This window comes from Pseudochaenichthys georgianus, chromosome 13 (genome assembly GCF_902827115.2).
Source record: "Pseudochaenichthys georgianus chromosome 13, fPseGeo1.2, whole genome shotgun sequence".
Classification (NCBI taxonomy): domain Eukaryota; kingdom Metazoa; phylum Chordata; class Actinopteri; order Perciformes; family Channichthyidae; genus Pseudochaenichthys; species Pseudochaenichthys georgianus.
Genome location: NC_047515.1, coordinates 20,314,872 through 20,330,476, shown reverse-complemented (window position 1 = coordinate 20,330,476; position 15,605 = coordinate 20,314,872). Strand labels below are relative to the sequence as shown.

General features: G+C 39.3%; 2 long non-coding RNA genes across 3 annotated transcripts; both read left to right on the top strand.

Annotated features, from left to right (window-relative positions):
- Positions 1 to 834: 834 nt before the first annotated feature.
- On the top strand, positions 835 to 1,725 carry LOC139434931 (uncharacterized). The gene is made up of 2 exons (XR_011644223.1): positions 835 to 926; positions 1,429 to 1,725. It is a non-coding gene; the product is annotated as an uncharacterized lncRNA (long non-coding RNA).
- Positions 1,726 to 3,902: 2,177 nt separating this feature from the next.
- On the top strand, positions 3,903 to 6,710 carry LOC139434930 (uncharacterized). Of its 2 annotated transcripts, none has more exons than XR_011644222.1 (4): positions 3,903 to 4,017; positions 4,788 to 4,921; positions 5,112 to 5,264; positions 5,554 to 6,710. It is a non-coding gene; the product is annotated as an uncharacterized lncRNA (long non-coding RNA). The 2 variants fall into 2 exon arrangements; XR_011644221.1 differs by having other exon boundaries at positions 4,788 to 4,968.
- The last annotated feature ends 8,895 nt before the right edge of the window (positions 6,711 to 15,605 follow it).

The window sequence follows — 15,605 nt, the reverse complement described above, 5'->3', positions numbered from 1 at the left end:
TCTAATCTGTGCTACAGAGCTACTTCATTATGGTTTAACAGTAGGGCCGTATATGGTCTTTCTCAGAGGGAGGTCTCAATCTCTATTACTCTCAAAAGGTATAGGTTATAGGGTAACTGTATTTAATTTGCTTTTAATATATAAAGAACTAATGCGACTTTGAGATAAGGCTCTCTAAAGCAGCCTTGGTTTAATATTTCAGTGACATTTCTTTCCCATTTTGACCTTTTTAGGATGGTAATAGCAGATCACACAATGTAATAATTGTTATATTACATGTGTAACTAATGTCCTGCAGGTCACCCTTGAAAAAGAGATATTTTGATCTAAAACGGCTACAAACAAACAAACAATTCAAATGATGCCATTAACTTCCCGACTCGCACTGACGTGCATCAACCCTGAGTTAAATTGAACAATGTTATATTCCCTTGGCAGCGCCTCATCAGCACAGTGTTGGTTTCCAGCTATTTTTCATTTCACTTCCATTTTCTGGAGAACACTGTAGCTGTTATTGTCTAGCAAAAAATAATGTATTAATCTTCCTTTGTAGCTTGAAGAAAGAAAAATATTCGGCAACCATGTGTTGCTTTTTCGTATAAACTGCTTGTAAAGTTTGATTTCTAAGGGTGTGTTCACACCATAGACTGTATATATAAATGGACGTAGGGTCCGTGACGTCACCCATAGGATTCTGCAGAGTTGCCGTGAAGCCCTTAGTAGGCGGAGTCGGCCACTAACGGCTCGACAGCGACGTCAGAGTTCAACTCCCGCCTGTTCCAGCCTGCTCCAAATAAGGGCAAAGAGGCGGAGCCGAGGCGTTACCTGCAGCCACCGAGCTGGAAGTTCCAGAGCTAGCTGAAGCTACCAAGCTAAGCTAACATGCTCCCCATCTGCACACTGCCGTCGCATTTTACGTTTCTAAGGTAAGCGGACATAAAACTATTCAGCAAAACTATAAATAATAATCTAAGTTATTAAGTTTTTAGCATAATACTTCAGAATCTTAAAACCCCTTAACGTTTATATGCAATTGTGCTAAATTCAACACTGGAATCAAGCAAATATTAATATGTTTGCATGACATTAGTTATTTGTATTTTGATATCACTTAATTATATGTCTAAGGTACATGTGATGGTAGCTAGTTAGTGCTCTTACCTGTGAGGCCTCCTCCAAACAGCATAATAACCAGACTGTATCATTAAAACTAAGTACCAGTTCTAGATCCTTGACTTTAGACAAACAATTCAAAAGACAACATGTATTTAAAGACCAATCTTTATTTGAATGTGCCTCTTAACCTGATATATTAGTCATACAGTAATAGTATTGACAATCTAAAAAAAAATGAGCAACTCAACAGTCAACTTTATGTTTCTTATTGTCTAAAGCATTTATTATTTTCATTTCCCCTCTCATATTCAGTGTGGTCCAGAGAGCTGCAGAGACTTCAGGGAGAAACCTCCGTGTGATGGACGTCCAGTCTGTTGGTGTGGAGAGGACTGAGGGTCTTTCCTCAGCGAGGAGGACCAGGCCTGATAGAGGAGCCCATGCTGGGCATAGCTGATACCAACTTCACAGGCCTAGTCTGTCACGTTATTTGACTAAATGTGTTTACTTATAAATGTAATAGGTTTACACCTTCTGTCCATATGTGCTTTTTATTTAAAACATTTGATTAACTTTTGGTTCACATTTCAATAAATTGTATTTGTATTTGCACTCCTTTCGTCCATTATTCTTACTGAAAATGTTAGATTACACATTCACATCTGACTGAAGATTGGCCCCATTTATTTGTGATGTTGCAAATTCTGCGGTACAAGGCACAGGTGATGTGAAGCTCAGAAAGTGAGGCAAATAGAAATAATCAGCTGATGGAGTGTCTCATAACATCAGCTTTTAATGTTCCTCTTGGATGCTCTTCTTGACCCTCAGAGAAGGAGAAAATGTCGTGTCTTTCAGGCATGTCCTTTCCTAACAAAAATGACAGGAAACATAAAACATATTATTGCAGAACAAGTGTGTTATTTATGAAAGCATTGTGTTTGTGTGTTTAGGGGCTGTAGATATAATTATTTTGTAATTGTAATGGTTTTTTGTTTTTTTTAACAGTGAGCAATCAGATTATGAATGAACATTATGAAGTTCATCAACATTGAAATATATGTTATTATCAAAATAATATTTAACTGTTACAAAACGTAGTGCAACTGTAGAAGCTTGCTCTGTTGTCTCACTGAAAGAATCACTTTTACCACGTTTTTACAGACAATATTGAGAGATAAATAGTAGCAGTTCTCACTGTGTTAAATATCTTTGCCTTCAATACATTAAATTAGAAAGCTGACAAAGTCATATTGCTAAATATCTAAAATGTAACTTTTTGCATGGAAAAAACCCTCAACTTAACTGATGTGTAGGTGATCGAGTATTTAGTATTGTTTATTGGAATGTATATCAGTGTATTAAAGTCAATACTTCATTTATTTAAACCAATATCTTTCTTGATTTTCTTTGTACAGTATGAAAAAAAGAGTCTTTGTACCTGTGCTGAAGTTCACTGCTGTGAGGAGTCCAGTTCTGTCTCTCACTCTCTGGTCCAGCCTGTCTGCATCACCTGGACACCTTAAACAAACAGATATATATGTAAAGTACCATGTGTACAAACAATATGACTGATTCTCTTCTGTTGAACATGTTGGATAGTGTATTGTCCGAGTCAGGGTCCTTTTTATTTTACTGTAACTTTGGAAGTTGTGTTACCAATGCTTACTGTTTATTTGATACCCATTTGGTAATGCAATTAATAAAAACAATAAGGTTTGGGTTCGTTCTTCAGATGACTGTGACGTTAACGTGTAAGCTCGATAATGAACTCCAGCTCAATCAACCATATTGTAATATCTAAGTAATCATCTTTAAATATGACATTAATAATTGTAATATACACACCTTATTGTGAGGTTGATTTCACATACACGACATTAGCTTGTCTACATACTTGAGCATAGCCAATTTAAATTAACCTTAGATGCATACAGTTCTACCTACATAATAAAATATCTCTAAATTACAAGGATGTAACCTTATTTTATCAACCTCAAACAGAAGCCGTTTGTTCAACAGTATTATCCCACTTAACACTTGTCTATTTCGTTGTAACCTTTATATATACAGTCTATGATTTTAACTTGGAGGCTACGATTAGCATCGTTAGCACCGATGTAGCTACCACTAGCTTACATGCTAACCCAAGCCTTACCATTCATTACGTAGCTGATCATTAACACCAAATCATTAACACATAAATAAAGCACTCGAATTTCACTTACCGCATTCATGCACCGTCTGTTTTAACCGCAGAGCGAGTCACAATAGTCCGATATATAAGCATGAAGAACAAACAACCACGGCCGGCTACAAGTTGTGTTTCCTGGATGAGCTGAGCAGGCAGAGTCCCTGTAGCTAGCTTCACCGAGCAGCTAGCAGAGAGACGAGAAGCTAACAGCGGCAGGCACTTGACAGAGCCGTCACTCAATGTGACCACGCTCTAATTGATGCACAAACTTTAAGACCTAATATAAATAAAAGGGTCGCGTTAGAAAACAATTCACTCTCAGATCCATAATCATGAAGGTGGAATCTAACTATATCGATAATAAAATGTATGGAGCCAGGGGTAGAAACATGTTTTTTTCTGCTGTAAAGTTGGGCATTTTAACATGGAGGTCTATGGAAATTGCTCCTTTCTGCAGCCATCGCCTATCGGCCAATATATGAACTGCAGTGTGTGGCACTTCCGTATTGGCTTCCCGGCTCTTCCCCAGAGTTTGCCGCTTGGTTCACACCAGAGCCATAGAGAGATAAGAGTTACGACACTCCCATAGACCTCCGTTGTAAAAAATGGTGGCGCCTACTTCCGGGGTATGGACATCGAAATAGTTCAACATATTGTCATTTGGGCGTTGGACCTCATTCACTTACATTACGGCGCGTCGATTAGTTCCAGAGGTAAGTTGCTGAAATATCGAACTCTTTTGAATTGTCAACTGTCTATATTGTATCAGAGGCCCTTTATGATGCTTATACTGGTCTTCATTTGTATATGCACACCGTAATTATCTATATTTTATCTTGGTTATTACAACCCATTTTGCTAGCATTGCCTGCTAGTTAGCTAGCGCGACTTCCTCAGCTTTGAAGGTAAGATTTCAGTAATGAATCGCTAGCAGCTTATATATCAATGATGCTGGGTAACTAACAAGCAGGATTTAGATTGATTATGTGTTTTTATTGTTATTTTGGTTTTTATCTGCTGAACCTGACCGTGTCAGCCATCGGCTTTTTCTGTATGATATGACTTTTTCTGTATGATATGACTTAACTGCTAGCACTAGTGGCGTTTGTGATAAATATTTCATTGCATTTTGGGATATACTAACATTTCATTATGTGACATGTTGACTGTACTTAGTTTTTTTTTGTACTGTTCCGTGTTAACTTATCTGTACTGTACAGCTAGCCTAGCGCTACTTTTTAATGCTTGATGCCATGCTAGGATAGATTCCTTTGTGTTGTAATATACACACTAGTTTAATGATTGTTCTTCAAAGGTATTATTCAGTCTTAAAAATATAATAGCCTACTGAATAGGCTACTCTACAGCAGTGAATGAAGGGTGAGCCTAAAACATGGTCATGCATCCAAAATGTTTATTTTTAACAAAATAAACACTTAAAAAAAATAATTAGCACTTTTTTTTATTCAGCCTCATATGTCAGCCTCATATGGCTGTTGCTGCTGCTGAAGGAGGGGGCTGCTGCTGGAGGAGGGGGCTGCTGCTGGAGGAAGAGGAGGCTGGAGGCTGCTGATGGAGGACCGGGAATGGAGATGCCAAGTACATCGATGGCAACGAGTAAGGTGTTTGGCAGTGGCCTAGATGTTATGACCTTCGGTGCAGAGGTCTGTTGGGTCTTCTTTGCCTTCTTACTCTGACTCTTGCTGCCAAGATACCCTTTATGTTTATCCTTCCTCTCAGCCCTGATGCACTTTGATGCAATCCTTAACCTCAGCCTGATGTATGTTGAGAGGATTTTTTTCTTCAGGTCATGGCATGAAGGCAGGTTGCTGTCCAGCAACATGGCTTCTTGTTCCAGCTGTGACACTGCATTTGAGGACTCCATGAGGGAATCGCTCATCCTCACACGGAGCAGCTGCTCCACGTTCTGAACAAGGGTGAAAACCTCATCTGATGGACGGTAAAGTGCACCCCTTTTAAATTATTTTAATACCAGCAGACCAGCTCTCTTATTTATATCCTGTAGTGCCACAACAGAACCTTAGTTGTATTGCTTTTTTCACGGTGTCTTTCCCCCACCGTATCCCACCTTTTTTTGATTGCCCAAGTGCTCTAATTTGGTCTGTGTTGAAGATTTTTTGAAACTTTAGATTAATCAAATTGTGTTTTGTTTTTAATGCCGAATGAATCCTCTTCTGGTTTACCAGAGCCCTCTCGGCTCTCTTTCTTAGTCATCTCTCCCTTCTCAGTTGCCTCATTAGATCCTCCACGTGAGCCCGGTCACAACTGGCCCTTGGCAGTCTGGTCCCTGGAGCACCTGACCATGGCAAACTGGCCTCTTCATAGCTGACCCCTGACTGACTGGCTCCTGGCACACTGATCTCTGGTTAGGTGGCCTCTTGATTGTCGGCCCCTGACATACTGGCCCCTGGCAGTCTGCTGACATCTGTCTCACTCTCTCTGTCTGTGATGTCCCTTTCATTCCCTTGGAACTCCACCTCAATATCTCCCTGAATCTCTGTAACAATAACAAGGCAATCTTGCTGTTATATGTGTATGCTGCCTTTACATGTGCACCTATTGTCGTTTAAGGGTACACTACACTCCTATAGTGACATTCATCTAAGTTCGTCTATTGGCAATGTTACAGTATGAAGAGATCTGTAGATTATGTACATGTGGTATATGAGTCTTCAGAGAATCCCTGAACCCTGGTATTTTTGAAGCTGTATAATCTGAAAGTTGCATTAGGAGTGTAGTCTATCCTTGAATTATATAACATGGGAAACATTGTTAGCTTCATATATCATACCAATGTTTGATGTGCAGTAATAGGTGTGGTCATTATTCCTGACAGCTGGAGGCATACTCCTTGACGTGAATTTTCTCCTTTTCGGTTTAGGCCGATGTATAAATACTGTTGGAACAGCATCTGGCCTCAACCTCAAATTTCCTCCTGATTTGTTGCCAATATATTGGTCGTCTTCAAAGTGTACCTGTGGGTAGGTAGGTTTGATCAGTTTCCCCTGCACACTTCAAATGTCATTGAAGAGTCATAATTCTCGACACTTGGAAATATGATGCCCTTTAAAATGTTAATAAGTCATGTCACCTCTGTGAACATTACTTACATGACAGAGTTTTCTGCTGTTGTTGTCCTCTGTCAGACACAGGGATTTGTCTGTTGACCATTGGCATCCATCTCTTCCTTCGCTCTACGTCCTTAGGAAGCCATACATCCAGAACCCCTTCTCGGATCGATTAGAGCACCCAAATGCTATGTATGACAACTGATCTATTAAAATGCAATATAAACGAAAGTGCCATAATATTTATTGTGCAAACATTTTAACATGAATATTGCTGTCCTCTGTTCAGTCTGCTCCCAACTGTATTCTCTCCCATTATTCACCACCAGGAAACAGATGAAGAGGATGTCCCTTTCACAAAGAACCTTCTTGTTTTTTTCAAAATGATTAGGCCCCTGGATGCCCTAGACTAGAGTTCTGTATTGCTTTTTTGTAAATAGTTGCTTTTTTGCAAATAGTTGTTTGTAAATATTTGTAAAATGCCCCCACCCACAATTGTTGTTTGCACAATTATGCTTGTGCGAACAACAATTGTGGGTGGGTGCTTATTGTGCTGCAGACGTTGAAGGACCTGAGTCTCCTGAGGAAAGACAGGTGAAAGGTGAGGAGAGGTCATCGCTTGGAAGGTTTTATATCCTGTGGTGTCTCAACAGAACTTAATATGAATTGCTTTATTGTCTCGTCGCTGGATCACCTCCCCCTGGCAAAGTGGCCTCGTCATTTTAATTTGTATTGTTGACAAACCTGTTTGTGTTGCTCTGTTGAACCATGGCTCAACAGGAGCTTCTGTAAATAGTTTTGTAAATAGTTTGAATATTTATCATAGTATCATTTTCAGTCTCCCACTCTCTCAATTTAATTTATCGTTTCTTTGCCCCACCATATATTTTGTTGACCAAGGGCACTCATTTGGTCTGTGTTGAAGATTGTTTTACACTTTAGATTAATCAAAATTGTGTTTTTTGGCTGAATTAATATTTTTCTGTTGAACCCTAACCCTCTTTGTTCTCCTTCTCATTCATTTGACTTTGTTTTGTTCTAACACACATCACTTTTTCCATACACTGTTCTTAATAAGTAATAGGCTACCAAGCTTTCCGTTGTCACCCTGCCTCTCCAAATGCAAAACTGTCAATAAAAAGTATGCAATAATGCAATTACAGCTGAAAAAGTACTTGGGTGTGTGTGTTTTTTTTAATATATATATTTACCATTCAATAACGCAATCGCTGCTGTCTGTGTGTCCCATAGAAGAACATAACAGCGCAGCGTAACTATACTACGGACGTGACTGACCTGACAGTGACAGCAACATAGCCTGCTTGTGCTGCCACACTTTCCCCTCAAAATATCGTTAAATAACGAAACTTGTAAATATTGCCAATCCATACAAAGTGTAACCACATCATGTAAATATGAAAGCAATCTTTAAAAAATAACAGCGTTGGTTTAATCTATGACTATTTTGACCATGTTTGTGCTGTTTTTGCCATAGAGAAGCATTGCCCCGGAAGTGCGTTTTGAACTATCCCGGCATACATAAACCACGTGACCGGCTGGCGGCGACATCAAAGAGTGTCGTAACTCTTATCTCTCTATGGCTCTGGTTCACACCTAATAGTCCGCTCTCTGATGCGCACCAGACCACAGTTTGTTACATTGTTTCATTTTTCAGAAGGTTCGGTTTGCGTTCACACTGGCAAAAACTCAAAGGGACTATAAACTTTAAACACAAGTCATGTGCACGGAAATGCTGTTCAATCATTGGTCAGACATTAAGGGGGTACAAATGCAAATCCCTGCAATTTCTAGCGGAGCCTCCGCCATGGAGCATCGGCACTTTCGGCAGGTTATTCTCATGCTGCTGTTAGTCTGGAGATCAACAGACATGATTATATAATTAAACAGCGTCCATTAAAAAACATTATTACATGGCTTTGTTGAATACTCGATTCTGATTGGTCAATTCAAAACACGTGACACGTTTTTAATCCAGAACAGACAGACCGCTGTCAAGGATTTATTGACCGTTGTTAAGGACGCTCACATCTGCACAAAGAAGTCCGTTTGATTTAACTGTATACAGTTTGGCTGAAACTAACTGACAAGACAAGAGCGACAAGAAAACAGCGGAGAAGTAACGGGCAGAAACCCTCCTTTTTACGCAGCGGTCCAAACATAGGTCAGACGGCGACACATATTCAGTTGCCAGTTACTTTGGCATTAGGGCAGGGATATCTAGATACTTCCCAAGGTTTGACATAATGAATTGTGCTACTTTTAAAGCAAGCAACGATTTTTTCAAATCTGTAATCAAAAAGCTCCTCAAAAACGCTATCGAAGCAGTTCCTGCCGTTGCTACGTTAGTTCAAACGGTAACAACGGACTATTTTTCTTAGCGGATGCATGTACATTTAAATACAACTATTTTTTAAATCAATAAAATAATTTTCTAAATCCACAAAAGCATTTAAATTCATATCGGGAATCATGTCGTTACTTTGTTGAGAATGTGGCCATGTAATAAGCGGGATAATGTGCAGCAGCGCGGTCATTATGGGGAAAAGAACACCTTCATGCCGATCTAGATCCCTCCGCTTCGCGTCGGGCTCCTGATCAGCCTGTCGGTGTTCTTTTCCTGCTTATCCATGAGAAACGTTCTGCAGAGGAGGGGCGTTTCACCAACGACAGGTGTTCTTACTTTTATGTAGCTGATGGAGAATTTTTACTTTACACGACACTGTTCAACACTTCATTCTGCTTTACTCTTTAACTAAACAACCACGGATGTCTTGAAAGACTCTTTCGCTAAAGATTTTTGAAGATATCCGCGTTCTTGTGACACGTAAATACTGCACTTCCTATGTTTTGGTGCGGACTGCGTTCACACCAGCAATGAACCGCTGCAGAGTTCGCAAGCAAGCGCTCCGAGACCACCTATTTTAGCGGACCAGAGTCCGGTTGTTTAGTTCACTTAAGAGGTCTCGGACTGCGTTCACACCAACCCAAATGAACCGCACCAAGCGGCTAAACGCACCAGGGTTCGATTCAACCGGACTATACAAGGCAGGTGTGAACGCACCCTAATTGACTGTTTTTTGTTCGGCTGAAAAGTTCTTGTGACCTTATGTGAACTCATTCAGGAATCCAAGCTGTCGTTTTTGTGTGTAACATTGGATTTGACTTACAAATATAATTATACAGTGAAAAAACAAAAACATGCATCTCTCAGTTATAAGTTATGTACTCTTGAAGTAATGACGCACTCTTTCGGGAATGTGTGGATTAATTTTATTGTACCATTTATGTCAATCATTTTGGCCATTTCGATAATTATGGATGTAAAACACCAATTTTAGCATCTGTTCTGCTCATGTCAAAGGTTAGCATGAGCTACATATCATAGAGGGGCGGGGGGGTTGGGGGCTCACCAACAGAAAGAAACTATTTGAACATCAAGACTGACTCGCATCACATGGCCTGGTAAACATCATGGGTGAAAGGTTTTATAACATTCACTTACAGCGGCCGCACTTCAGGCCCACTCATGTGCACAGCCTGAGCAGTGAGAAGTCTGCAGTAACTGTCAAAATAAAATAAATGTGAGGAGACACATACAGCTATGTTGTAAGGTCTTTGGACTTTGGAAAAACTGCTCAGGGTAAAGCAGGATGTTTCTGTTCATTCATAAGAAAATACAACCCAAAGATAGCAAAAATGGTTTTCCTTGTCCGGTGATTTACAAATAACTCCTCTATATATACACAACTGATATCCTCATCTGACAGTATTCTGTATGACTGCACTTTCTTCGGCTACAACAACAACAAAGCAGCTGATATTGGCTGCTTCAGTGTTTCCTTTGGGTTGACTGCTTTGTGGCGGCAGATGGACCACCACACCAAATGTTGCTCTCAAATTAGACACTTGGTTTATTTTTTCTTGATTCATTGGATTCAGGTGACAGTTCTTATTTAAAAAGTGTCACTTGTTACTTTAAAGCTGGTTTGCCTGTAATTCCTTTATTTTCCTTCTTCCAAAAAAGGGAGCACCTTAAATCCTTCTGCTTTAAATGGCAACTCCATAAATACAGTTTATATTACTGGTTGAATTATATCCTTTCCTGTGGACTCATTGTACACCTTTGCATGCTCCTCTATAGTTTACTTTGGCTATTATTTAGAATAAGATGCAACATTTCCAGTATCAAGGTGGAAACTTTACATTGGAAGTTGTCAGTAATTAATGCAATTAACATGACTAAAATGGATAACAAGGGGTTCTTAACTTAGGCTATATTTGCCAAACCATATGTGGATAGAAACAAATATCTTGCAAAACCTCTTACCATAGCTAGCAAAAGCAGCCATTGCAAAAATTCAGACCACGACCAAGATTGCTGCTGCAAAAAGCGAGGGGAAATTCATTCATTGGAAAGGGCTCCATCCTTCCTAGAATAAGTACAAGGTCTGTCAACATTCGTGATTAATTGTAAAGCACGTTTATGTAGGCGTTCAAAGATCCATTGTCTTGTATGTAATTATTTTCAAATAAAATAGTTATTTTCAGAGTAACTGCATATCGATATAGGAAATGATGTGACAGAAGGCAGCCTCAAGATGAATGACATCCTGGAGTCAGTCTGTGAATACAAAGTGGATTATATGTGCCATGCGGTGTGAAAAGGTTGTAACTGTGAGCCGCAGCTGGGTCACTGCGAGGGCCAGGGTGAGAAAATGCCCTTCATGCACTTGAAAATATGATTCTCACTCTAGGGGAGATTTGTCAAGGCAGCATTGATTGGGGCTGTGTTAGGAAGGGTGACATGCACAACATGCTGAAACAAGCATCTTCTCAGCCCAGAGCGGCAGTTCCAATATTTCATCTTGATCTCTTTCCAATAGGTAGCCGCAAACCACAAACATGGACACCTGATTTACTGCTTCTTAAACATATAAGTGTTCACAGGTCAAATCTCTCATACGATCATTTGGGGAGTGTCTTATGGGTCAAAATCCCTCATGGAAGATGTGAATTTTCATTTTCTCTATTCAAGGTGTCATATTGATTATTGTGGATGTAATCCGCAGTGTTTGCAGTGAGATTAGTGCAGACGAACCATAAAGCTTTGCTGCAACGCTGTCTTTATTGTTCCTGTGTACTGAGATCCCATTATCAAAACAACACCTTTCACGAAGTTGGTCTAATGAAGCAGTTCAGTTTATCAGATGATGTCACTGAGGTAATATCAGTTATAACCCCGGAGGACCCGAGAAATAAGCAAGAGCCTCTTGCCAAACGTTTCCACATTTGAACCTGGCTGTATTTATAGTTTAATCAGGAGCATAGTGGGGCAAACACACACTTGGGTATGAAAACTGCATGACTGGTTAGTTTAATGACACACAATGCACACGCTGGATACAAGTGAAAGAAAATTAAATATTATATTAAAAGTATTTTCCTGTCAAGGTGAAAGACAAATTAAGACCATGTTTTTCCCTTCAAAAAAATGTATGTGACCATGATCATATTCTGTTAATTTGTGAAAGGAAGGTATTTCATTACCCATACCTTTATTTCTATTCACATTGCATTATTTTATATCTGTGGTCTTTAAAAGATACATTTGTTTTCAAATTATATTTATCAGGTAGTCAGACTTTACTCCTTATTATGGAAAACGCATTGCAATGTACCCAGCATTCATTTATACTCAAGGCTCAAGTTGTGTTATCCTTTTCTTAGACCCAACATATTTATATGCATGAGGGGGGCAATTAAATAGTAATATGTGGACAATTCAATTAAATGGCACTAATTGCTTCAATCATCAGCTCTCCATTCATTTCTTTTAAAGCACCATGGCCGTGAATTTATTCCTCATCTGTTACGGGTCCAATGGCAGCATAACATCTCCATTAGCAGTGTCTTTGAGCCACAACATGTGCAGTTTGTGTCTGTTTGCTTGTCATTTGCAGCCTTTATGTCTGCCAAATCCCAAATAACCGTTCATGCCAACAAAATAATGAAACTTTTAAAAAGATTGGAGCTTTCCAAAGCTTTAACAATATTTTTTCTATTAACAATATGTAATCCAGTATACTACACTAACAAGGGTACATGGGACACTTTTAGCAGAGGTGGTAATCCCCTCATTTCCTGTAGAGTCACATCTTATAATCAGTTAATCAGAAAAGATTAAATCTAAAACATGAATAATATGATATAGTGTCTTTTGTGTTTTTTTAACATCATATTTTGTAAAAGGTTATTCATTGTATGATCTAGTTGAAGGTAGGATTTGCTTTAGTTTAGGAAGCCTACGTCCATTTCAAAAACTCCTGCTATCGAGATCATGTGTGCTCAAAGTGCTGCCTGTAAACCATCAGACATCATTTACCGAAACACCATTTGATTCATCACTCAGAATAGGTATTGCATTCATCTCTGTGAGTTATATGAAATGGTCATCACCGACATCTGGAAAGCATCAGTGCGCTATAATTTACTTTATATAAGACCTTTCCATCTACGTTGTGGAGATAAATAACAGCCTAACTTCAAAATGAACAGCCGTGACACCAGATTTCAGAATAGAGTGCTTTAGAACTTCTACATTGGAGCTGGGAGAACTGGTTTATGGTACCATGAACATAACTACAGGAAACAACTTGGAGGTAAAGAAGGGAGAGAAAAAAGGTTGTAAATGGGACTGATGAAGTGCATTGATTGGTCAAGTATTAAAATGACTGAATTAGATAAACTGATTTTAAAATTAATTAAAAACTGTTCCACTCTGCCTTTGACAGAAACAATACCTTATTCCTTTTTTAATTCAAGGCATCTTATCTTATATAACTGCAATATCTGTTCTGGTCTTTTATTTTTAAGATTTTTGTAATCCAATTTCATTTCATTGTATGTAAAGCACTCTGAATTCCTTCAGTTTGAAAGGTGTTATTCAAAACATCATGTCCTTGACTTCTTAGTTGCAACCAGTTACATTCCCCAACTGAATTTGTAGACAGGCGGTGTGTGTGTGTGTGTGTGTGTGTGTGTGTGTGTGTGTGTGTGTGTGTGTGTGTGTGTGTGTGTGTGCGTGCGTGCGTGCGTGCGTGCGTGCGTGCGTGCGTGCGTGCGTGCGTGCGTGCGTGCGTGCGTGCGTGCGTGTACTGGTGTGTGTGTGTGTGTGTGTGTGTGTGTGTGTGTGTGTGTGTGTGTGTGTGTGTGTGTGTGTGTGTGTGTGTGTGTGTGTGAATAAAGACTTTTGAGTCACTGATCATCTTGAATAATACAGTTCTAACAGGTTAAACTCAGTATAATGTAACAATACGTGAATACAGTCTCACATTGAACTAAACGTGACACATTATGCACGCTGGGAGGGAACATGTTGCCAATATGTAAGGTAGATTTCCACTATAAACTCCAGTAAACACAGACAGCCAACGAGGAGATGTTCAGCTCTCAGGGGAGCGAACAACACAAACTGCTCTCTGCAGCCGAAGATGACAACTTAATGAAACCCACCCGCTGGTGATGGGGGCCGCATGTCCCCCTCTTTGATGAATCAAGTGCCTCGCTTTTTGCAAAGAGGATGATGTTAGCATACCCTGTGCCTCCTCTCCCTAGTTTTTAGTTTACCCTCACAGCCAGCGTTCAAAATTACACTCTTTTTTTATCTTTTCATTTAACATTTATTTGATTTAGTTATTTCCTTTTATTTCATCCCTTCAAATATAAATGAAATACTTTGCCGGGGCGTCATGGTTCAGCAGTCCTGTGGATTGCCGTATGGAGTCCAACAGCACATCCTGTCCGTTATCGCTGCAGACATTAATCCCCTGAATTCCAGGTTCTCAAACCTCGCCTTGGACAAATGAAAGTAGGGATGATAAGGATGTCCCGAGAGAATCGTGCTTACTCGGAGTCCCGCTTCTCCCACTGCTATTTTAACGGCATGTAATCAAATGGGAAAGTGAATGGGAAAAGAGGACGTCTGTGATTTTTTTCTGTCTGGACTACCTGTGAACTTTCCCTGTCAATCTACTATAGCCTGAAGAAGAGCAACATTATCTGGTTCTGAAATGTGAGAATTTGCTTTCCCTGGCTTATATAAATGTGGATAACACATTTCTGTTTTGGACTGTCAAATGGAAGAAAAATCCAATCCAGAAATGTCACATTGGCCAATTTACATTTTTCACTATTTCTATAATATTCAATAGCTTTATAAATTATTAATTTCCAACCAAGGGATCGTGATTCCCACAAGGAAGAAAAATAAACCAGAATAAATGTGTCACATCAAATTAAAGTTGACTTTTTCCATACTTCCCCTCAATCATTTCCATATTATGTTGAACTACTGGATACTTTAAACTATTAAGAATGATTCAAATAAAGAAACAAATCACCTCCTTTTACAATTGATCACGACTTGTGAAAAAAACTTTTGAATCTCGAGACTGAATGTTCAATCAATTATTTAGAAATCACCAAGATAAAGCAGTTATTTTTCCTCTATATATTTTGTATTTGTGACTTGAGTTTCAATACACTGAGCCTGGTTTGGCAGCACTCCTCTCACTGTAGGTAATCCACATCGCTGTCTGCATGTCAAGATCTTTCACAGATGATAACAGCAGAGGCACACACGCTGTGGTGAAGAGGGAACTGCTGTGTGGAAAACTTATGACAGCAAAGTACACCCTCAAGTGTTTTGATCACTTCACTACCCACGCAAAGCTAGATTCAGAGAAATGCACTTTTTGGAAGAAAATAGGTTTGTTGTGAATTCATACACTAGCAGTCCTAACTTGTTATGTGATGTAAAGTAGCCAGAAACGATGTGATGTGATTTGCAGTAAATTGCACATTGCATCGTCATGTTTACCAGTTTTTTGTTGTTGTTGAACAGAGGTTTGTGTTTCACTGAGGACTGATGCTTTTGTTCATTACAAGATATAAAAACAACAACATTATCTGTGTAATGCGGCTCACAGCGGCCTGTAATTTGCAGAAACAAGGTTACTTCTCCACTGCATAGCTGAGTAGGTAACATACCTATAATGATGTTAAATACTGTAATCATGCGGTTTTGTTTTTTTGGCTTGACAACCCAATGTCTTTCAAAGCCTATGCCTCATTGATAGATCACAGAACATCTGGTGTGTGTGTGTGTGTGTGTGTGTGTGTGTGTGTGTGTG